Here is a 24,613-nt window from a genome sequence, read left to right as displayed (position 1 = left end):
TAGTGAGAGCAGCTGATAAGATCATTGGTGTCCCTCTCCCCTCCCTCCAAGACATCTACAGCACCCATCTCACCAAAAAAGCCCTTTGCATAGCAGCTGATCCCACCCACCCAATGCATAGCTTCTTCAGCCTGCTGCCATCAGGGAGGAGACTGCGGCCAGGACCAGCAGACTGAAGGACAGCATCATCCATCAGGCTGTCAGGAAGCTCAACTCTCTCCCGGCTCTGCCCCCACTCCCCTCTTCTGCGCCACAATCTTTCTGATCTCTGACACACTGCTCTCTTTCACTTTATCATATTTACAAGCTCTATTTTGCATTATATTATTTTCATTTGCACTACTCTGTCTGGTTTGCACTCTGCCATGTGCCCTTACTTGCATACTGTATTTTTTCCTCCATTTTTTAGATTACATGTATAATTGTATTTATTCGTAATTTTAAAATTCTACCTTGTTACCTGTTATGCACCAAGGGTCTGAAGAGTAACGCAAGTTCAATTCTCTGTATGTCCTGTACATGTGGTAGAATTGACAATAAAGCTGACTTTGACTCCTGATCTGAAGGCCTCATCTCGGCTTCTGGTTGTCATGTGTGGTGATGGTCTTGGTGACTGTCACATCATCTATGCACTTTTTTATGTAAGCAGTCACTGTTTCTGTGTATTTTTGCAGGTCTGTGTGGATGTTGTAGGTGGCTGCCTCTTTAAACATGTCCCATTCTGTGTCCTGGAAGCAGTCCTGTACTGCAGAGGTAGCATTGTCCAGCCATACCATGATCTGCTTTTGAACCAGTTGGGCAAGTTTGAGAAGTTGTCTGTATACTGGGATTAGCATAACAGAGATGTGATCAGGGTGTTGTTGCCTTGTTGCAAAATTGGTAGAAATTTGGCAAAACAGACTTTTAAGTTTGCGTGATTAAAGTCACCGGCTATGATGAAAAAGCCATCAGGGTTATTTGTTTGTTGTTTGCTGCTAATGTTGCACAGCTTGTGAAGCACATCCTTAGCGTTTGCACACAACGGTATGTAAACCGTGACAATAACAATGGCCGTGAACTCCCGTGGCAGATTACAAAATATGAACTTCACCAGCGATGAATAGTGACGTCTTTCTTATATAGACAAATAAAAAAGCAAATAGAAATACTCATATTTACATTTCTTTGTATATTCATGCATGTATTTATTTCTTTTTATATTTATTATTTTGGAAGCTTTGACATTCCATAGTTGGGCAGCTGCACTACAGAAAACGCATTAAGAATTACTACTTTAAATAAAGAATGGGGCACAACCTTGCCTGTTCATTACAGATGGTGACAAACATGAAACATTGAAATACAAATTCAGAAATAACAAAAACATTATAAAATAGTTTTGCACAATGTTTACACACAAATGATTCTATAATTAGTTTACCTGTTTTTAAAGAGTTCTTTAATGTATGAAATGAATGCCAATGAATAGCTGCAACAAAAATATTTACCTTACAACAATCACAAGTTTCAAAGTCTTTAAAACACCAGAAACAAATATTTGAATAATGTATTGATAAATTAATCACCACAATAACAAGTTAACTCTGGCTTTGATAATCTACAAGTCACTATAGAATACACAGAAACACATGGGAATCTAACTTAACTGGAACACATGGGAACCTAACTTAACTGTTAGGAATAATGGGAAAAAAACAATATTTGTTAAAAACCAGCCTTGACCTACTTTCACGGAAAGAAAAGATATGAAACCTTTTACCATCGAGAACTTTATATACAGTCATGTACAATAAAACAAATATATTTTGTGAATGAATGAGAAAGCAATTATCAGTAGAGCTCAAAATAAAAATGCATTATTAAAACAATGTTACAACAATTATGTGTGGCAAAAGTGGATACATGTACATTAAACATCTTGCTGTTGTGCAATTCCTTATTTTAATCACATGCAGACGAAGGAGAGGGAAGGGACAAGCAAAATAAGGAAAACTAAGACAAATGTTAGATCAATTTTAGATGCAAAAAATAAAAATAAATTAATCACAAGCACAAGTTTGAGGTAATGGTGGCTTTATATAGCATAGACAAACTAGAAAACAAGAAAAGGATTATTTTGCAGAACTGATTTAAAAATGCTTTAAAATAAGAAAACTATAAACAATAGCAAAAAAGATTGTCATTAAATTTTGTCATACATTACAAATGAACAGTTAGAAATGGACAGGTGAAACACTCCAGGGAAATTAACAAAATCTGAAGCAAGAACAAAGAACATTAGCTCAACATTCAGTGTCAGGGGTGGACCAGAAGTTCAGAGGAGCTCATTAGACAATAAACTCTCTCTATAAAGGATGTTTAGAAGACTGAGCGTGGTTGCTTCATGCTGTAATGGGCTTCAGTTGCAGACACATATGCAGACTCTGGAAAGAAGTCCTCATGAAACTCTGCCAAAAACCTGAAAGAGGAAATACAGTTAAAAAGTTTGAAGTAGAGAAGATAATGACTGGTCAAATAACTGGTGACCAGGTAAAAATGTTGGGTATAATAATGACCTGTTGCTTAAAGTTCATTGCTAAGGGAGATATTGTCTTTTACAGAATTCACTTTTTAAGGTCTACAACATGGCAACAACACTCTACTACAACAACTCTTCCTCTTCTCTAAAGAAGCCCAATATTTTGCGGGAACTTTAAAATGTATTTTAATAGACATTCACATAATGAAATCGTGAATTCTAAATGCACCCTCTGGGTGTGTTTTTGTTTGGTTTTTGTGATAAATCAATAATGTCAAATCGCACATTGTATATACACTTGTACAAGAAACACTTGCACGCACGCACACACGCACGCACGCACACACAATTCCATTATACCCAAAAACTGCTGCAAATATAGTGAAACTGATTATTAGCTTTCAAGAATTCACCTGTAAAATATTCAGTCTGTTTAAAAATACAACCTATAACAAATTCAACGGTTCAAATTCAGCAGAATATTCAACAATGCACATACAGAAACTGCAGGAAAACCAGAGGAGTACTGATGCATAAGCTCCATTGCTGCACCTGAAATTGAATACTTCCCTACTATATAGTATGCAAAAAAGAGTATGCAAAAAGAATATGTCCGAAATTCATGGTATTTTGAAAAACAGTAAACGGAAAGTCCTTGATGACCTACATCTTGGTCATTTTGATCATTTCATTTCGTATTTAGAATGAAATAACGAGAAATAAAAAGACGGCTCCTTTTTTTTCCGTTTAGTTTAACAAATGGAAAATTACATTTTGGCTTGATTTCTCATGTTTCAAATCTGTTTATAGTTTTGATGTTTTATTTACACGTGGATGGCACTGAAACACCACACAACATACAGTACGCTAACAGATTATTTATTATTATAGCATTGTACAAATACTGCATGTTCCATTGATAACTGTTGTGTAAATAGTTCCATCTTGTTGGATAAAATTGAAAACCAAAGTGAAAGTTTGGTGAAGCATTAAAGGTCTAGGTATAGTCAATTACTCTCAAGATAATATTTCATAATAATGTTTACATAAATGTTGGCTTTCTTAAGCCAATATAAAAAAAAAAAGCCTCAGAGAAACATAAATTTAGTATGTAATGAAACAAATACAATAAAAAAAGGGCATGCTGTACAAACAAACGCATGATAAAACTCGCATTCCAGGCAACCCGTTACTCGTGTTTATCCAACCTTCTATCCGTGAAAGTACACTGGAATGGCAGTCAAACCCGTGACTTCCCACCCATGAACTCGTACTAGATTGATGTACTCCCAGTTCTGCTCTCTGACATCACATAGCTTGCAAAACAACAATGGCAACCCCTACGGATGCACTCTTGCCTTCTCACCAAGCTATTTGCCTATTGTTCTGTAGCCCATCCCAGCCTTGTGCAAGTCTACAATTTTGTCCCTAGTGTCCTTAGACAGCTCTTTGGTCTTGCCCATAGTGGAGATTACAGGTAATGAGTGGAAGATAGAAGGGCTTCTTAAAGACAAACTAACAGGTCTGTGAGAACCAGAATTCTTGCTGGTTGTTAGGTGATTAAATACTTATTTCATGCAATAAAATGGAAATTAATTATTTTAAAAAAAATCATACAAATGTGATTTTCTGAATTTTTTTACTAAGTTTTTTTTTTTTCTGGATCTAGAGTACTAAGTGTTAATGATAATAATGATGGCCAATATATATTTTTTATTTTAACTATCATTTATAATTTTAATTATATATTTTAATTAATGTTTGAGAAATTTTAAATAAAGTGAAAATGAATTATATTAAAAATAAATGTGTAAAATACTTTAGATTACAACTTCCTGATTCTATAATCCTGTTACAGTATTATTCATAAATAAAAAATATTAAAAAGTATATAAACAAAAAGAAAAGTAAACAGTGTAATCAACAGGTCACTGTCTGCATTGGGAATCATTTTTTCAACAAAATCCAAGCTAACGCTAATTTTATACAGCACGCAGTAAAAATGACATGAATATGACAGTGGGTAAATGGATAAAGCACAGCATAATTTGAAATCACAAGTTTAAAATTTGCTGATCGCACATCTCCAGTGAAGCTTAACTGTCCTCTTGTCCGCATTCAATTTGCACGGACCAACTGTCACGCAGAGAACAAGCAATCATGCAGGATACAAATGCATACTTCACAAGATCTCACAACTAGATTTGACTAAGTCTGCAAGGTCTATAGAATTAAATCATTATTAGACATTTGTTTAAATGATTTAGGCACGTATTTGCTGAATGCTGGCGGTAAAAGAGAAAGAACTATAATGTTTGCCTTTCTATTACTAATTATATAAAAGCTATTGTTATAATACTTTTTTGTATAGGCCACCTTTTAATTAATTTGTTCAACAGTTCTATCTCATTATTAGACTTATATCCATATTAGGCAGAACTATTAAACAACAACAGCAAACAATAAAAAGGAGAATGTGAGCGCTGTGCACGCAGGCGCAGATGTTCCGCCGTAAAACTGCAAAACTTATTGGCTGATGCAGATATATGGAAAAAAAATGCCAAATACCGGCCGATATATCGGTCTTGTCGATATAATGATCGACCACTATTTCTTTATGTCCAAAATTGATACTAGTAGAGATAAAATTATAACCATGCAGTCGTCAGCTACAGTATCGCATTAGATAGCGCACTATAGATCCCTTGAGGGGATGTTAAATGTTTTTAATAGGGTAGTAGGTTAGTATTTTAAAGTAAACAATAGGGATGCAACAACACAGTTAGCCCACAGTTTAATAAATACCATTTTTTCCCCTTTGTTTTTCTGATGGTTTGTCACTGTTCTTCTTTGTGATTTAACACTGGGGTCTAGAGTGGGTTTTCGGGCCTGGAGAAGTGGACATGCCCTGACGTGCTTTTTTCAGTGTTTTAAGAACATACCGATCTCTACAGTCTGATTACACTGTATTCAGCACAAACTGGGCTACAATAATATGTGAGCAGCATGAATTTGTTTACTTATTCGTTTCTATTTACATTTAGTAGCTGCTAGAAAGCAGTTCTTTGTTTATTTGTCTTGCTAGTGCTTTGTTGTATTAAGTAGTTTTGATTGCACTTATTGAAATTGAAATACTAAGCCGACGGCCAAAGGAAGCTTTTGTTATTCATATCCCTTCCTGAGCACAGTCAAAAGTGCGAAGTTTGTTGCAATTTAGTTTTGATTTGAGCCATTTGCATTTGGGTGCCATACTTTTTGGCGTGACTCACCCAAGGAGGCGTACCCACTGTAACATCTCCTATAAAACTCCATGTTGTGGTAATTTACCGCCCTCCTACTCAACTCGGCATCATCTTAGAGGAGCTGGATGGGCTGCTGTCCTCATTTCCAGAGGATGGCAGTCCTCTTCTAGTCTTTGGTGACTTTAACGTTTACATGTCAAGCCTCATGCTGCAGACTTCCATTCACTCATAGCTTCATTTGATCTTAAACGCACTGTCACTACGTGCACTCACAAATCTTACAACCAACTTGACCTCATTTACACACGCAATTGTATTACAGACAACATCGTGGTCAAACCCCTACACATCTCTGACCACTTCTTCATTACATTTAACTTACATCTTGCTACTTGTGTGCCTTCCATCCCTCTACCTATTACCTTTAGACGAAACCTACGCTCTCTTTCACCCTCCCACCTTTCTTCCTTAGTATCCTCCTCTGTTCCCTCTCCAACCCACTTCTCATCCCTGGACATCAATGCAGCAACTGACACCTTTTGCTCAACTCTTACTTCTTGTCTAGATGATTTATGCCTTCTCTCCTCCAAGCCAGCAAGGGTCCTTCAAACCCATGGTTATCTAATGTCCTTTGTGAGCATCGGTCCAAACTTAGGGCAGCCGAGAGAAAATGGCACAAATCTAAGGATCCATCTGACTTGAGTAAGTATCAATCTCAGCTTTCATCTTTCTCTACTCAAGTCCACACTGTCAAATCATCATACTTCCACAACAAGCTCAAGAATGCTCCGGACACACGCAACCTTTTCAAAACTTTTCATTTACTGCTCTGTCCCCCTCCTCCTCCTCCCACCACTTCTATAACAGCTGATAATTTCGCCACATTCTTTACAGACAACACCACATCTATCAGTAGTCAGTTCTCAGCTCCACACATACAAGAACTAAAATTGGCCCCACCCACAGCTAAAATTCCCCTCTTCTCCTTCTGTCCCCACTCTGAGGCAGAAGTATCCAAACTTCTCCTCTCCAGCCATCCGACGACATGTCCTTCAACCAGCTATCTTTATTTCTCTCACAGAAGAACATACTGGATGCTAACCAGTCAGGTTTCAAGAGTGGCCATTCAACTGAGACTGTGCTACTGTCTGTCACTGAAGCCTTGCAGACTGCAAAAGCTGATTCCAAATCATCAGTACTTATTTTGTTGGACCTATCTGCAGTTTTTGGCACAGTGAATCATCGGATCCTCATGTCCACCCTCTCATCACTAGGCATCACAGGGACTCCACTTCGCTGGTTTAAATCCTACCTCACTGGTAGGTCTTTTAGGGTGGCCTGGGGAGGAGAGGTATCCAAAACTCATCAACTAATCACTGGGGTTCCTCAGGGATCAGTTCTTGGACCCCTCATCTTCTCCATATACACTACCTCACTGGGTCCCATCATACAGGCACATGGCTTCTCCTACCATTGCTATGCTGATGACACACAGCTCCATCTTTCATTCAAACCAGATGATCCATTGGTAGCTGCACGGATCTCAGGCTGCCTGGCGGATATCTCGGCATGGATGAAGGAACACCACCTACAGCTCAATCTGGCAAAAACAGAGCTCCTTGTCTTTCCTTCCACTCCAACTCTACAACATGACTTCACCATCCAGTTAGGATCATCAACAATTACCCCATCAACTTTAGCCAGAAATCTTGGCGTTATCTTTGTTGACTAGTTGACTTTTAAAGACCACATAGCTAAAACTGCCCGATTTTGCAGGTTTGCATTGCACAACATCATAAAGATCAGGTCCTTCCTAACAGAGCATGCTGCACAACTCCTCATCCAGGCCCTGGTCATTTCTAGGCTGGACTACTGCAATGCTCTTTTGGCCAGTCTACCAACATGCACAATCCGACCTCTTCAAATGATTCAGAATGTGGCAGCACGACTGGTCTTCAATGAGCCCAAAAGGACCCATGTCACACCTCTCTTTATATCCCTGCACTGGCTACCGGTTGCAGCTCGCATCAAATTCAAGACACTGATGCTAGCATATAGGACAGCCACAGACTCTTCACCTGCCTACCTCCATTCACTACTACGAATCTACACTCCCTCCAGAAGTCTGAGATCCTCTAGTGAAAGACGCCTCATTGTACCACCACAGAAAGGCATGAAATCACTCTCCAGAACATTTTTGTTCACTGTTCCTACCTGGTGGAATGATCTTCCCACCCGGTGGAACGATCTTCCCACCCCTATCCGGAATGCAGACTCCTTGACAGCTTTCAAGCGACTGCTGAAAACTCATCTCTTTCGACACTATTTGATCTTCTCTTTCTAGCCTGTACTCATCTAATAATGCCCGATATAAAGTATTTTGAGCACTTTCTATGTCAATCTGCTCCTTTGGGTGAATCGCTTGTTGTATTCCCCAATTGTATGTCACTTTGGATAAAAGCGTCTGCTAAATGAATAAATGTAAATGTAATATAACACAGTGAAGGTAAAAGATATTATTAAACATACTAATCTAAACACTGAGACCAACACACCTTTGTGCCAAACATTGTTTCATTCATGGTGTTACAGTGTAAACATATTACTTTTATATCTTGTGGTTTTATATTGTATAGAACATTAAAAACATCCTGACATCATGAGGCATTTAGATGCAACAGATTTCAAAATAACACAATAATAACTAATGCAAGTAATACAAAAAGACACTCGTCATAAATGATATCTTTCGCTAGCTTAAGCTGCATGTCGCATCGTGTTCTTTTGAGGTAAATTCTGGCTCAATCTTCACAGCGTGTCTTCCCCCAGAAACAGAAAGTAGCCTAGATGAACTTGATGAATCTTCACACTTTCTGTATGGAGGTGTTAATCAGGCTTGTGCACAATTCAGAATTGAATTGAGAATGGCTCCTAAATTCCAATTCAATTCTTGAATTTGAATTGATGTCAAAAACAGGATCTAGAATTTCAATTCGAATTTGAATTAAAGGAAGCAGAATTGCAATTCAATATAAATTCAAAGAAATTCAAATACATAAGTGAAGTGTTTAACAATGAAGCTTTACAATATATGTCAGATATGGTCCGTGTAACGGTTTGCAGTTCTTCGTTCAATTTGCACCATCAAAATTAGCCAGATAAAATTTGGCTTCAAACTTTCATTTTTCGTTTTTTTCAGATACCTCACAAACGAATATTTGTCTCTCTGTTTAATTTTTTAGTCTACAAGTTTAGGTTGTGGCATCCGAATAAGATTTTTGAACAAACATAAACCATAACTGGTTATTCTGATTTTCCATTTTTTTGTGTTTTGCGCTCGCGGTTGGTCCATACCATTGCCGTCGGGGGAGAGGACGGGGGATTACTTTACAGCCTGCAGCGGACCCAGAGCGCTGCCGCTTTATGTATAGGCAGGGTGCGATTTGCCGGGGGGGGGGGGGGGGGGGGGGATTTCCCTATGCATCCCTATTTCGTCTATCCATCCCTGCCTCTGCTGAATTATTTTATCCCTGGTGGGGATAAACCTGCTTCTAAATCCCGATCTAAAACAAATGATTCGCAATACGTGCTTTAAAATCTCGTTTTGTTTGAAATGAAAGCATTACAGTTATAGGGCCTAATTAGGGGCCAAGCACCGAAGGTGCGGAGGCACCTATTGTTTTCGTTCTGTTTCTTATTATTATTCTTCTTCCGCCGCAAGTCTATGGCAGCCCATAGAACCGCTTGCGGGAAAGTTGTATAATTTGGCACACTGATAGAGGACCGTCCCAACATTAACCATAGCAAGTTTGGAGTCTCTAACTCAAACTCTCTAGCGCCACCACTTGTCCAAACTTTCACTTTCTTTTTGCTAATAACTTTTGAACCGTAAGCCACAAAATCAAAATTCCAATTTTCCCTGAATCCTTGGGTCATGCCGAGTCGAAACACCAAATTTCAAAAATTCTAAGGTTTAGTTTTTTTTCTATAATTTTTTGTTTATGAAACCTACTTTTTCGAACTCGTCCTAGACGGTTTGTCTGATTTTCACCAAAATTGGCTCAGATCAACTTCAGACCATGCAGGCAAAAAGTTATGGAATTCAAGTTGATTGGACAAACCGTTCTCGAATAACGCGCTAATTAATTCCACGAAAAGCGTTCAAAAATGGAATTGAGGCCATATCTCCGCAACGCTTTGGAGTATTGAGACCAAACTTGGTGTGTGTTATAACAAGCATGGCCTGAGGCTACCTGCAGTGTTTCGTTACAGTGCCACCTAGTGGTCAGGAGATATGAAAAATGGCTATTTTTGCTTATAACTTCTCAGTGGTTTGACCAAAAATCTCAAAACTGGTCTTGTTAGATTCGGAGGAGCATGCCGAGTCGAACCATATCCAATTTTCCCATGTCAGCCATTTTGGGTGTCGGCCATTTTGAATTTAGCTTTAAAATGCTGTATCTTGAGAACGGATTAACGTATCGTTTCGACAATAATTGCAAAAATGTTCGGCACCATGCCCTGAATGTACATAAAAATTTTGGGGCCAGCGCCACCTTGTGGTCAAAAGTTATAACGAAATTTCGAAAAATGCTAATAACTTCTGAAAAAAATGGCTTATTGTAATAAAAGTGATCTCAAAATATTCCTTGGGTTAGGCCGAGAACATTGATACCAATTATGCCAAAATTGACCTAACTTCCTGTTCGCCATTTTGATGAATGTAGAAAACCTACTTTTTCGAACTCCTCCGAGACCGTTAGTCGGATTTTCACCAAATTTGACTCGGATCATCTTCAGACCATGCTGACAAAAAGTTATGGATTTCGTGTCGATTTTCGAAATCGTTTTCATTTAACGCATCAACGAACTTGCAGGTAAGATGCCAAAGCGCATCGGAAGCTGTATCTCTGCAAAGCTTTGAGATATTTGCACCAAATTTGGTATGTGGCATTACCACCTCACACTGATTACATCACATAAATTTGGTAGCAGCGCCACCTATTGGTCAAGAGTAATGAAGCATTCATTAACCATTAGTTTTAAAATTAACAAAAATGCTAATAATCTCAAAATATTCCTTGGGTCATACCGACAACATAGATACCAATTATGCCACAGTTGGCCAAACTCCCTGTCCGCCATTTTGATTTATGTTGAAAACCTACTTTTTCTAACTAGTCCTAGACCGTTCGTCCGATTTTCACCAAAATCGAGTCAGATCATCTTCAGACTGTGCTGACAAAAAGTTATGGATTTCGTGTTGATAGATGAAACCGTCTTCGTATAGCACCTCCATAAATTTAAGGCTTGATGTGAAAATAACTCTAAGGCTATATCTTTGGAAAATTTTGACATAATGACACCAAACTTTGTGTGCACGTTTGTCACCTCACACTAAACACACCACATGGATTTGAGAACAGCGCCACCTGTTGGTCAAACGTAATAAGCATTAAATCATATCAGTAGGCGTTCTACATCATTTTTCTGTCGTTTTGACTAAAATCATCCTAAAATGGCTTCCTTTTCCTTATTGTTGCAGTTGGTCTGCTGTTCCTGCCATCATTAGCTACTCATTTTCCGCTTTGAGTGCTTGGCCCCGTAATTGCTGCTTGCAGCTATATTTTACAATGTTTTTATTAAGACAGTTTCAGTCGTTTTAAAAACATTTAATGACTTGACAGTCATTATCTGTTACTTTCCTAAAAAAGACTGGTATATAATGCGCGTTGTTAACAGATTACAATAACAGTTTGGTCAACCTCCACCTATGGAGAGAGAATATATATATATATATATATATATATATATATATATATATATATATATATATATATATATTGTGTGTGTGTGTGTGTGTTTGTTCGGGTTTTTCTATCCCGATGGGGACTGCAACTTGAATGCGCACTGGCTTATGGCGACTCATGGGTCTCCGTAGGAACCTAAATTAGATCCCCATGGGGAAACAAGCTTATATGTTATACAGAATGATGTTTTATTAATTTATTTTATTCATATATTTGTTAAACCGAAAAAGAAAAAAAAATGCAGAAAGTTGTTTTATGTTTAGGGGTGGTTAAGGTAAGGGGACAGAATATACAGCCATGAAGAACAACAGGAATATGAGTATATTCCAAATTTAAGAAATGCCGTCTAATCCAGGCCACAGACGTTCGGAGTTTAGTTACATCCCTGCTCCAACACATTGTAGTTTTCAAATAATATTCTGATTCATAGCTGAATCAAATGTTATTTAAAAGTTTTCTTTGTTTCTGTGCTGCATCTTTAGTGAAAGTACTAAGCCCTTTTAGTCCCTCCACCCACCAAATCTCATGCCAAATAGAATACCTTCACATGCCTTATAAATGACTCCTGTGCTCACATTTGTTCCCCTTTTATTTGTGAGGACTGTGATCTCTACTTCTTATCCAATATTTTGTGTGTGTAATTACCAATGCAAGTGCCTTATGTTCAATAAATGCATTTCTCATTTTTATGTATGCTCTTACATACAGTTTAATTTATATTTGAAGATCTAGCAGACCTTCAGCACTGTCTCTGTTCTTTTCAGGTGTGTTTAACTAGATAAACACTGTGACTAAGAATAAACATAGATTAAACAAAGCATAGTAGTGATATGTACGGAAGCGTAGAGCTGCCACCCAGGTAAAAAAAAAATCTGAGCTTTATCACGTTTGTACAATATACTTTTCACGTTCTTACAATATAATATCACGTTTGTACAATATAATGATCACGTTCGTACAATATAATATCACGTTTGTACAATATAATTATCACGTTCGTACAATATAATATCACGTTTGTACAATATAATTATCACGTTCTTACAATATAATATCACGTTTGTACAATATACTTTTCACGTTCTTACAATATAATATCACGTTTGTACAATATCATTATCACGTTCTTACAATATAATATCACGTTTGTACAATATAATTATCACGTTCTTACAATATAATATCACGTTTGTACAATATACTTTTCACGTTCTTACAATATAATATCACGTTTGTACAATATACTTTTCACGTTCTTACAATATAATATCACGTTTGTACAATATCATTATCACGTTCTTACAATATAATATCACGTTTGTACAATATAATTATCACGTTCTTACAATATAATATCACGTTTGTACAATATACTTTTCACGTTCTTACAATATAATATCACGTTTGTACAATATAATTATCACGTTCGTACAATATAATATCATGTTTGTACAATATAATTATCACATTATTACGTGAAAACTTTATTGTTTAGGCTAAGTTTACCTGGTGCGATCAGAGCGTGAGAAAATGTCTCGTTTTACAGAATTAATTAAGTTCTATTTTATGCTTGGATTGAGACATGGGGAAATTTTGCAGCTACTGATCAGCTTGGACAATGTTGTTATCAGCATGCGGACACTGAGAAGGAACCTAAAACGCATCCCAGCAAACACATTTACGTTGTGGCGACGTCTGTGCAATGTTCCATTTTTATAATGGCAACGTCGCCGTCAGCGCCGGCGCTCCGCACACGCACACCACGCACTGCGCATAGGGCACCAAGTGCCAGGGGGGGCACCAAAAAATCTGGGTCGTGAAAAATCATCACAACAGGCTACTAGTATAAATAACAAATAAAATATGTCTAAAGCATGTTGATATACAAAAGCAAGTTCAGGTATAAAACAATGTTAATTTCAACATTAAACTAATATAAAAGTGTTTATATTCACCGCCTGTGTTTTATCCTATTGGTAATTATTGTAACAAAGGCTAAAACGCTTGTGTTTTCTGAGTCAGTGTCTAGCAAGGATGAAGTTGACGATCGCCATTTCCTCTTAATTTGGACGCGCCTTTAGAGAAAAATTAATCTTTACAGACTACAGAAATAGTTTTTGTTTTTGATTTGTTCTATTTCGTTAAGTAATAATTTAAAGCTTTCTATAAATACATGTATCTTGTCTGTGAGTTATGTATTTGCTGAGTTTTGCTGAGAAGAACTCCTGTTGAGATGACATGAGGGGATCATGTTTGTTTTCAACGTTTCAAGCACTGTTTGCAACGTTTTGTTGATATTGTGAGTGCACACAAATAAAAGTAGACCCTTTACAGTTCCGAATAATGTATTACTCGTACCTTTATGAACAAAAATGACGGAATATTTTAAATTGTTTCCACTGCAAAAATGCAAGTGATTCTGCTGGCTCCTCCATGTCCTGCAAAGCGGCTCTCCGTACAACCGATTGCATTTGTGCCTAATACCGCACATTTATATTATTTTAACGTTGAAATGAACATTGTTTTATACTTTAACTCTTTTAGGCCTAGATCTATATTTATTTTAGGCAAGTCGTGATTATCTGAGAAGGCAAAATTGATCAAACAAAATATGATCAACTCATTCTCTGCCGCTTGCCGCTTTGTCGTTACTTTAAAAATCAAAAACTTATATTTAACGAACAAAAAATGCTCCAAACGTTTTTTTCTAAATTAACTTAATAAAAACGAAACGAAATATAATCACTTTGCGTTACATACAAAACTGGACTATTTTAATAGCTGAAACAATAATGCAGGGCTCTTATGTGTGTGACAGCAATGCTCACCGTAAATAATACTAATAATTGTAATTATTATAATTATTATTTAAATTTGTAGACTAAATAAATGGGTATACTTAAGACAGTAAACTGTTTATAATGAATGCTTTATTTTTAAATAACCTTTTACAGCTTTGGAAATGTGTTATACTATTCATTCTTAAGCTTTTCACCCAGAGTTAGATGCATGCTTTACTGTTAATGTTATTATTAAAGGGCTCTTCGTCTTCGCACCTGACAATAAAGTTTTAGTATGTAAAGTTATTGTATGAATGTGAAAAGTATATTGTACAAACGTGATATTATATTGTACGAACGTGATAATTATATTGTACAAACGTGATATTATATTGTAAGAACGTGATAATTATATTGTACAAACGTAATATTATATTGTACGAACGTGATAATTATATTGTACAAACGTAATATTATATTGTACGAACGTGATAATTATATTGTACAAACGTGATATTATATTGTAAGAACGTGATAGTATATTGTACAAACGTGATATTATATTGTAAGAACGTGATAATTATATTGTACAAACGTGATATTATATTGTACGAACGTGATATTATATTGTACGAACGTGATAATTATATTGTACAAACGTGATATTATATTGTACGAACATGATAATTATATTGTACAAACGTGATAATTATATTGTACAAACGTGATAATTATATTGTACGAACGTGATAATTATATTGTACAAACGTGATATTATATTGTACGAACGTGATAATTATATTGTACAAACGTGATATATTGTACGAACGTGATAATTATATTGTACAAACGTGATAATTATATTGTACGAACGTGATAATTATATTGTACAAACGTGATATTATATTGTACGAACGTGATAATTATATTGTACAAACGTGATATATTGTACGAACGTGATAATTATATTGTACAAACGTGATAATTATATTGTACGAACGTGATAATTATATTGTACAAACGTGATATTATATTGTACGAACGTGATAATTATATTGTACAAACGTGATAATTATATTGTACGAACGTGATAATTATATTGTACAAACATGATATTATATTGTACGAACGTGATAATTATATTGTACAAACGTGATATTATATTGTACGAACGTGATAATTATATTGTACAAACATGATAATTATATTGTACAAACGTGATATTATATTGTACGAACGTGATAATTATATTGTACAAACGTGATAATTATATTGTACAAACGTGATAAAGCTCAGATTTTTATTTTACCTGGGTGGCAGCTCTACGCTTCCGTATATGTTCTGCTTCAGCATCATAATTAACAACAATCCTTGGAAATCACTCAGAAAATATCTGATTAAAGAAATATGTATGCCTTTAAAGGACAGCCAGATTCTACTTGGTACCAGCACATGAGGGGATTTCTAGAAAAGAAGCTGCAGATGAGTTAGCAAAAGGTTTAAAACAGAAGAGTGTAGCTCCAACCAGCACCAATATGCCAGAAGTTTCTAGTAATCCCTTATCTGCTTATCTGGTGTGTTTAATACCAGAACAATTTACGAAAGAAAAAGGGTAATGAGAAAGAAAAAAAAGTTAATATTGCACAAGCAGTCCAGTAGATCAGAAAAAAAGATCTGAATGAATGTCAGGAGAGGCATTTGGACTTGGAACAGTAGGTGGCGGTGCGCGCTCTTGACAGAAAAAGCTACGGAATCTGCGTCATTGCCAACGACTGGGCGTGGACACACTTCATACAAGAAGGCCAAAAGATGGATGAGTTATATCAGCCGCAGTTCAGCCTGCATCACGGGGCTAAAAGGATGATAATGTTAGCCCGAGATTTATCGAGGGACCGACTAGAGTCAATTTTCAAGGTGATTAACAGTTTTTTTATTTACTATTTTCGTGCTTGTTTGTTATCCTTAATGTTAGCTTGATAGTTAAGCTAGCATTAGCTACTAGTCAGTGATCACGCCGGCGCCTCCAAGTGGGTTTGCAACTATTGTCTGATTTGTAACTAACACTGCACTATTATTTCTAATAACAGAACATAGACATAGTAAGTCATACGTAAATTAATAATCGTGTACCCTAATTGTCTGGTGTTCTGACAAAATGGTATCTACCAAATTAAGCTACCAACACTGTATTTGTATGGTTAGGATTAGGTTTTGGGTGCTATTAATCCCTGAGCTACATTAATATTATGCTGGTAGCATAATAGTTTTTTAGTTCAAATGCAGTACATTTCAGTATGTCCTATTAGTTGATTTCTAACTTGTTTTGTAATTTAAAAAAACGGTATACCTAATTATGCAATAACGAAATACATATTGTGTAGTAATACGTATTGTAGTTTAAAAGTTAGGAATGTGTCACTGGGAAGGAACTACAATACTAAATAGGCATTAAGCATTGACAATGTCAAGCTTTTGATGTACAACAAAATAAACTAATTGCCTGCTCAATAACAGCAGTTACTATTTTTGAGGGAGTGGCCCACAAATGCCGCCATGATGCCAACCTTAACGTTAGAAGTGTTCCCTTACTCAAATTAAACAAGAAAAGATTTTGTCAACACTTGAGAACTGGCATTTCTATTGTCTAAATCAGTAAACATTTTGAAGCGCTAAACCTTTTTTTAATCTTTCTCTTTAGGTCGAGCCAGATAGCTTATACCTAGAGGACGACATAACAAGAGAGACATTTTTTCCAGATCAATCTGGACAGTTTTAGACCACCTTGATGCGAGACCGAGGATCATTTGCTGTGTCAGGGACAAGCAAAAAACATGTTTTGACTCCAATTGCAGGCTCTTCAACTCCATTATCCTGTCGCCCAAAAGGGAGCACTGCCTTTGCACACCCATCTAATACATTCCAAAACCCTTTCCGAAGGGCCAAATCAGCAAGAAAACAGATATATGTAGCAGACATTCAAGACAGTGGGAAAATATGTCCATACAGTATGCATTAGTACACAAACCTTTTAGCTCACAAATTGTACTTTAAATTCTGTAGCTAATGTTAAACTGAGTCATTTCGTTCCCAACCATGGTCCTGGAGTAACTGCACGTTTTTTAAATGTCTCCCTAATTAAATGATTAGGGACACAATGATAATCAGATGATGAAATGATGACATCCTTAGTAAAAGCAGTAAAAGCCTAGCAAGACCTCAGATAAGCATGTCTGATAAGAGAGACATCAAAAATGTATAGTACTGGGGGTACTCCAGAACCATGGTTGAGAACTGCTTAATTGGATAATTCACTTTTTTTCTGTCACAGCTAAAGTGCATGTCACAATATCTGAAGGCCAAGGTGTGCAGGCGGTGGGACAAACAGTGCAAGAATATTTAAATTCCGCTGACAGCTACAGTATCTGTGATGCCAGAGGACTGGCAATTGCGGATACATCGGAGACCAGAGGTATTTTACTGCAGTTGTCCTGCATGTTTATCTCATACTCTACCATACATGTTTATTAATCACTTTATGAGTCCTCCCTTTAAGGATGATGGTGGTTGTCACCTTAGTTGTACCTGAGAAGTATATAGCGCACTGTAAGATCTTAACTGAAATAGCCCCCCAAAAAAGTAGTGTGTAGTTTAAAAAAACTGAAACTAAGTTTTAAAACTGTAAGAAAAATCTGTAAAATGTTGCATGGGTTTAATTTAGTTATGTTGTTGCATTTTAGATTTGGAATTTTGGAAAACTTCAAGCCGCAAGGTATATGCAATCAGAAATGCAGACCTCGCAAAGCTGAAGACGGGAAGGCTTGAAAGTGCTTCCAAAAAGAAAAGGCAAGTTTATTTTCAGAAATCAAGTTGACTGCATCATCACAGCTTGTCAGCTCACAGTAAAACACTCTGCAACACAACAACCAGTGCTTCACACAGAGATCTGATCTCATCATCATCCAGTCTGTCTGAAATGACATGAAACAGAACAGACTGAGACTACAGTACTGTTAAAAGTTTTACACTGTAAAAATGCTGTAAAATGAGAATGCTGTCAAATATAATGCAATAAATAAATTTCTTTATTAATTACCTTCTATTAACTAAACTAAATCAACATTTAGTGTGAGTATCCTTTGTGTTTAAAGTAGGGATGCACCGATATGAATCGGCCGATCATGCTTACACGTTTTGTCAGTAAAGCCGGTTCTGTAATAAGCGGTAAATGCCATCAGGTGCGTGATTTCACGTTGAGCCGTACAGTATATACTACACACAGCCGTTGTTTACCGACGAGCTGCGCAAATCCATGTTCATTATCAGTGTGAATGTGCGCAGCTCGTCAGTGAACAACGGCTGTGTGTAGTATATACGGCTCAACGTGAAATCACGCACCTGATGGCATTTACCGCTGATTACAGAACCGGCTTTACTGACAAAACGCGCAAGTGATCGGCCGATACATATCTGTGCATCCCTAGTTTAAAGTGTTTTGCCCTAGGTGCACTTTCACATAGCTTTTCAGCTTTGCAGGTAAGTCTCTTGTAGTATCTTGGAGACATTGCCACAGTTCTTCTGGATTTAGTCTGTCCCAGTTTGTTCCTTTTTTTCCTGTCATACCAGAAAGACTGGGTGATGATTAGATCAGATTTCTGTGTGGAACAAACAAAAATCTCACTGGATTATTACAATTAATGGCAAAACTAATGGTTGGAGATGTAAACTGATATTTCCTATTGACACACTACAGCAAAAGATACAAATAACTGACTTAAAACCATTTTTTTAGCTGCTGAAAATACTACTGTTGTAATCATTTTGGTCACCACTGTAAACTTGCGTTGACGTCAGTATTCTGGTGACACCAATCAGAGAGGCTCTGGAATCTCAAAAGATTTTGGATGTGTTGAAGTTAATGGACAATAACTTGTTTTTCGGTGGGTGTTTGAGCATTCCTGCAGTGCCTATCCTTTCTGCTACAATATTTTGTCTGTTGGTACATATGTGCTCCATCTTCAGCATTTCTGACCTCTTCTTATATTCTCTGTACATATTTTGTAATATAAAATGATTGCATTGCAGTTTGTCCAGAACCAAAATTATCTAAGATTTAAAAAAATAAATAAAAATAAAATAAAAATCTTTTATGAGCTTCAGATAATTTGAAAAATATGTATACAGTAGCAATCCACTGATCATCTAGCCATAAAATGGTTCCAATGCACCTCCACACAAATTTTTTTAAGCTGTCTGATGCTTGGGATCTGTTATGTGGATGCTCTAATATAGTCTTCAGTCATTTCTCCTTACTCTTGTCATGTTGTCAGTGAAATCTGACTGCAGCTGCACCGTGACTTATGCTGTAAGGACCAGAGTAGACACTTTTAGTTTAGAACAGTAGCATTCATTGTCCAGCTGAACTAAATATGTTTATCTCTATTAAAAAGCAGGAAGTCAGTAGGGGTGGTGTTGCAGTGAGCAAGTTGTGTATCCATTGTATAGCAGAACACCGAGTAATGCATGAATCGCTTGGTTTATTCCCCAATTGTAAGTTGCTTTATATAAAAGCGTCTGTTAAATTAATAAATGTAAATGTAATACCACTAACACCAACTATCGCGGCAAGACTAGTGTACACTAGTGTACACCAATGTCCCAGAAGACTGGTAATTAAATTGTACAAATTAACAGTAAAAACCTTCTCATCCATGTTGCTCTATTGCCATTTTCGCAAGGCTAAAAGCTTATACTGCTGAAGCAGTTGAAGGATGATGTGCAGAATTAAATGAATTATCTGATGAATGAATTATCTATCTAAGAATTATCTAAAAAATATTTTTTTAGCCTCTGTTATACATATACAGTCATGCAACCACGTACTCTATAGCAAAGACTGTATTTAACTGTTACCTGTAGGTTTGTAACAGTAATGCATTGCTGTGCAGAAGAGCCAGGGTAAAAGCCTTTCTCTCAGATCAACAGTTGCCACCTTCCACCTTAATCTTATACCCTGAGCAAAACAGTATTATGCATGATAATATTGTGCATCTGTGATCGGAATATAATAATCAGGCAACACTACAAAAACAACTGAAAGAAAACAAAGAACATGAACTTAAAGATCTATTAAATTGCTTGCAGTAGCTTAATGCAATAACATTAAGCATCTGTAAATGGTGGTATAATTTTAAGTAACATTTAACACTTGTACTTAAAAATAATTATGATTATTGTACTATTTGATAATGTTACAGATACACTGCAGTGAAATGAAATGTTGATAATGTCTTTGAAGTAATGGCTATGTCTCTTTTACTTTTTCAGGATGGACAATGAAGAAAATGAAGTTCTAGATGGCCTGCTTGATGTTGAGCTTGAGATAAAAAACTCTGCATCAAGGCTGGCTGAAAACATGGATGAAAAATTTGGCGAGCTAACCATTGCAGTTAACTACATTAAGGCTAATGTCCTACAAGTAGTGCAACAGATTGATGTGTTAGCTGAAGTCAAAGAGAAAGTTGCCGAAGTCAAAGAGAAAGTTGCTGATGTGTCAAAGTCACTATCCATTACTTCCACTCTGCGAGATGCGTTGACATGTCGAATGTGCACAAACATTCCCAATTCTGTGCTTGTTATCACTGCATGCTGTGGGCAGGTGGCAGGTTGTGGCCCTTGTATCCAGACCTATCTAAATGATAATGACAGCTGCCTTTTATGCAAAACTAATATGTTTGCCGGCAAGCTGGTGTTTTTAAGAGGCCTTAGTGAGGTACTGGCAAAACTGACAAATGAAGTCTCTTAAATGTGGTCTGGCTGACAGTGTTTGGCTCAAAAGTAAGACGTATTGTTTTACTTGACATGTTTACATGTATAGCACTTCATTGTATTTTGTTTGGAGGGCATCGTGTTCAGATGTTAATATGACATCTGGTCAGGTAACTTGTTTTTTGTATCGTTACATTTTTTTTTTTATAACTGTTTCACAGCCATATCTGTTTCTGAATTGGCCATTTAAAAAGAAAGACCGTCCCTTTTTCTTCTACATACATTGTTATATGAGCCACAGCACATTTTGGTTATCCTAGAAGAATGGCATTTAACTGTTCAAAACTGTTCAAACCCATTCAAAACATGCAGATATTTGAAATATAGCTAGAATTTCTGGTTTGAATGTTCTGTGATTGTGATGTTCATGGTACATACATGTTCAAATAAACCAGTTCAACTTGCAAATGGACTTCTCATTAATACCAGTTACATGTGACACTAACCCCATGACCAGTTCACTGTAGTCATAATGCATAGCTGATAGACAGTACTATGTTATGAGTGACACCCGTTAGTAATCGCAAATGGTGTATGTCCTTGTGCGTAGACCATTTCATGCTGCGGTTCAGGAGTGACAAAATACTGATAGGACATATAAAAGCTGCCATGTATATATTTTAAAAATGACAAAGAATGTGCTGAGTTTAATCAAATGTGTGTTGGTCCCAGTTTGGGAGGTTACTCACTTCACAATTATCAAAATTAAAAGTGTTCATTCTGCAAAAAAAAAAAAAAAAAAAAATGCACTGTCAGTATTTAACTATTGTTTTTGGGTTTATAATTAATCATTTTTATTACTTACAGTTAAATGCTAAATATTTAATTTACAGCAATGCATCTCATAATCTGTCTGTTTGTAACAATACTGTCTTGTGAGAACCAAAAAAATCAATTTTTAATCTCTCAAAAAATAATGTCAGACAAATAAATTGGAGTAAGAATTGTTTGCCTTTAATATAGATATAGAAACAGAAATTGTAATACTCTCCCCTGTTGAAAAAACAGCATATGCTGGTTAGGTAGGTTTTGATGCTGGGATGCAGGTTCTTAGCTGCTCATGTGCTGGTCCAGGACCATCTTAAACCAGCTAAGGACCAGCATCCCAGCATCAAAACCTACCTAACCAGCATATGTTGTTGTTTTTTTTCAACAGGTTCCAATGGTAATTGAAGCAGCTGCTCTGTTTGATACAAACAAAAACATCATCACTACATCTACATCTCCAGTCTGTGTGTAATGTTCACATATGTCTCCAAACCTTCCCAGAATAGGCCACTGTGACCTAAAAGACAATCGTAAAACATTTCGTCATAGCTACAGGTCGACAACAGCAATGTTTCCCTCTGCACCTTAAGGTCAGGGTGGCCATCGAGGGGGTCTCTTCCAAAGGGCGCAGGATAAGTCAAAGATCCTCCATTCCTAATGTACTCTGCTGCAAGTTCCTCTGCAGATGGAAGGAAATGAGGTGGAATACGAGCAGTTCTGAGGTGGGCTGCGAAAAGAGCATCCGGTATGCCCTTGGATGGGATTGTATGTGCATTCCAGGCAGGGATGAAATTCTGTAGCCCAACCATGCAGCATTTTGAAGCAATGGCAGAGACACAATGCCTCCAAAAGGGGTCATCTATGTCCAAATAGCCATTGTTGATCAAGGCACACAGTGTGTACTTAACTGGGTAGTTTATTCGCGAATTGATTTCTACCCACTTTCTTTCAGCAGCATGGTTCTGTCTTGACAGGCTTTGAATAAAAGGGTGCCTATTGACATTGGTGCGAAAGGCCTGAAGATTATCTTGTTGATACAGACATAAATAAAATTCACGTCCGTGATCAACTCTTATCTGATCAAAAAGGCCATGTTTCAGGCAGATTTCTCTGTACACCTCGTCATAAATTATAAGGTTGTTCTTGATCGGCATTACAGAAAATCCCATAATTTTCCCACTGAAACCATCCGAGGCAACAACTTCAGTCACTCCAAAATTCACAAGCTTTTCGTTTTGATCCATATGCAGTTTATGGCCGGCGTACTCAGCGTAATAGACATGAGGATTCGTCTGGTGAGCAGTTTCCTCTCTTCGCATCTGAGTGTATTGCGGGCTAATTTGTGCCAGTGCGCGCCTTACAGCTCTTTCGCCCAGCCTGTATCCTGAAGCTCTCAACATCCCGGTCATCATCTTTCGACCATACACAGGACCACAAACAGTAACTGCTGGTCGAACAACTGCATCTACACCATCTCTCCCTAGCCGTGCGTAATCAAAACGATGAATGTTCCTCGATGCACAGAACTTTGAAATGGAGGAAATACTGGAACCTCTCCCAAGTCCATATTGTTGCTGTAGGACCTCTTGAACTTGTTTACATGTGTATCCGAGTTCCTCTACTAACCTGCGGATTACACTTTCGTAATCATCAAGCGCACTCCACTCACACATCGTACAGAAAATCTGTGTAGTTGTTAACGCACAGTCACAGTTAACAGTCACAGTAGCCAATAACTTATTGCAGCTTATTAAAGCGGCAGCGCTCTGGGCCGCTGCAGGCTGTAAAGTAATCCCCCATCCCCTTCCCCGGCGGTAATGGTACGGACCAACAGCGAGCGCAAAACACAAAAAATCGGAAATCAGAATAACAAGTCATGTTTAATGTTTGTTCAGAAATCTTATTCGGATGCCACAACCTAAACTTGTAGACTAGGAAATTGAACAGAGAGACAATTATTCGTTTGTGAGGTATTTGAAAAAAAAAAACGAAAAACGAAAGTTTGAAGCCAAATTTTATCTGGTTAATTTTGACGGTGCAAATTGAACAAAGAACTGCAAACCGTTACACGGACCAGATATGATTTCATTACATATTCTATAAATGATATTAGTTTTAACTACTTGTACAGATTACATTATGTTATTTGATTACTTTGAAATGAAAATAACATTTTGAACAAAACTAATCAAACATTGAGGGAGCAATTTATTTCAAGAATTTGATCATTATCTATATGTTGGAACAAAATGTATGCAGGGTTGAGGAGTTACTGGTTAAGTGTAATGAAATTATGCTATTAAATTACAAAATTCAAGTAATTGTATATGAGATTCAACACATTCTTTCTGTTGTATGACTGTGTGGAATGTCTTTGAATTGCCATGAATTTAATTCCACTTCCTGTCATTCCCAACTCCAATTCAAATTCAACTTCCTGTGGGGCGGAGACAATTCAATTAAAATTCCAACTCATTAATTGAAGGCCGCCAATTCTGAAATTCTGAATTGTGCACAAGCCTGGTTTTATCATTTGAAAAGCATGTTTGGCTCAATGGGCGTGATCAAATTACAGATAATGAGCGCAGGCAGGAAAGACTACCTCTCTTTGGCTGCATACTGATTTCTTTATTAGAGTACATTAGTTTTATAAGTTAATATAAAAATTAG

General features: G+C 36.8%; 1 long non-coding RNA gene across 1 annotated transcript in view; it reads right to left on the bottom strand.

Moving 5' to 3' along the window:
• Window positions 1-1,285: 1,285 nt before the first annotated feature.
• LOC141337248 (uncharacterized) overlaps window positions 1,286-24,613 on the bottom strand; it is a 179,261-nt gene continuing 155,933 nt past the window's right edge. The window contains exon 3 of the long non-coding RNA XR_012355740.1: window positions 1,286-2,458. This is a non-coding gene — a long non-coding RNA (uncharacterized lncRNA). The remainder of the gene's footprint in view (window positions 2,459-24,613) is intronic.

The sequence above is a fragment of the Garra rufa genome, chromosome 6 (genome assembly GCF_049309525.1).
Source record: "Garra rufa chromosome 6, GarRuf1.0, whole genome shotgun sequence".
In the NCBI taxonomy this organism is placed as follows: Eukaryota; Metazoa; Chordata; class Actinopteri; order Cypriniformes; family Cyprinidae; genus Garra; species Garra rufa.
This window is presented reverse-complemented; position numbering and strand designations above follow the sequence as displayed.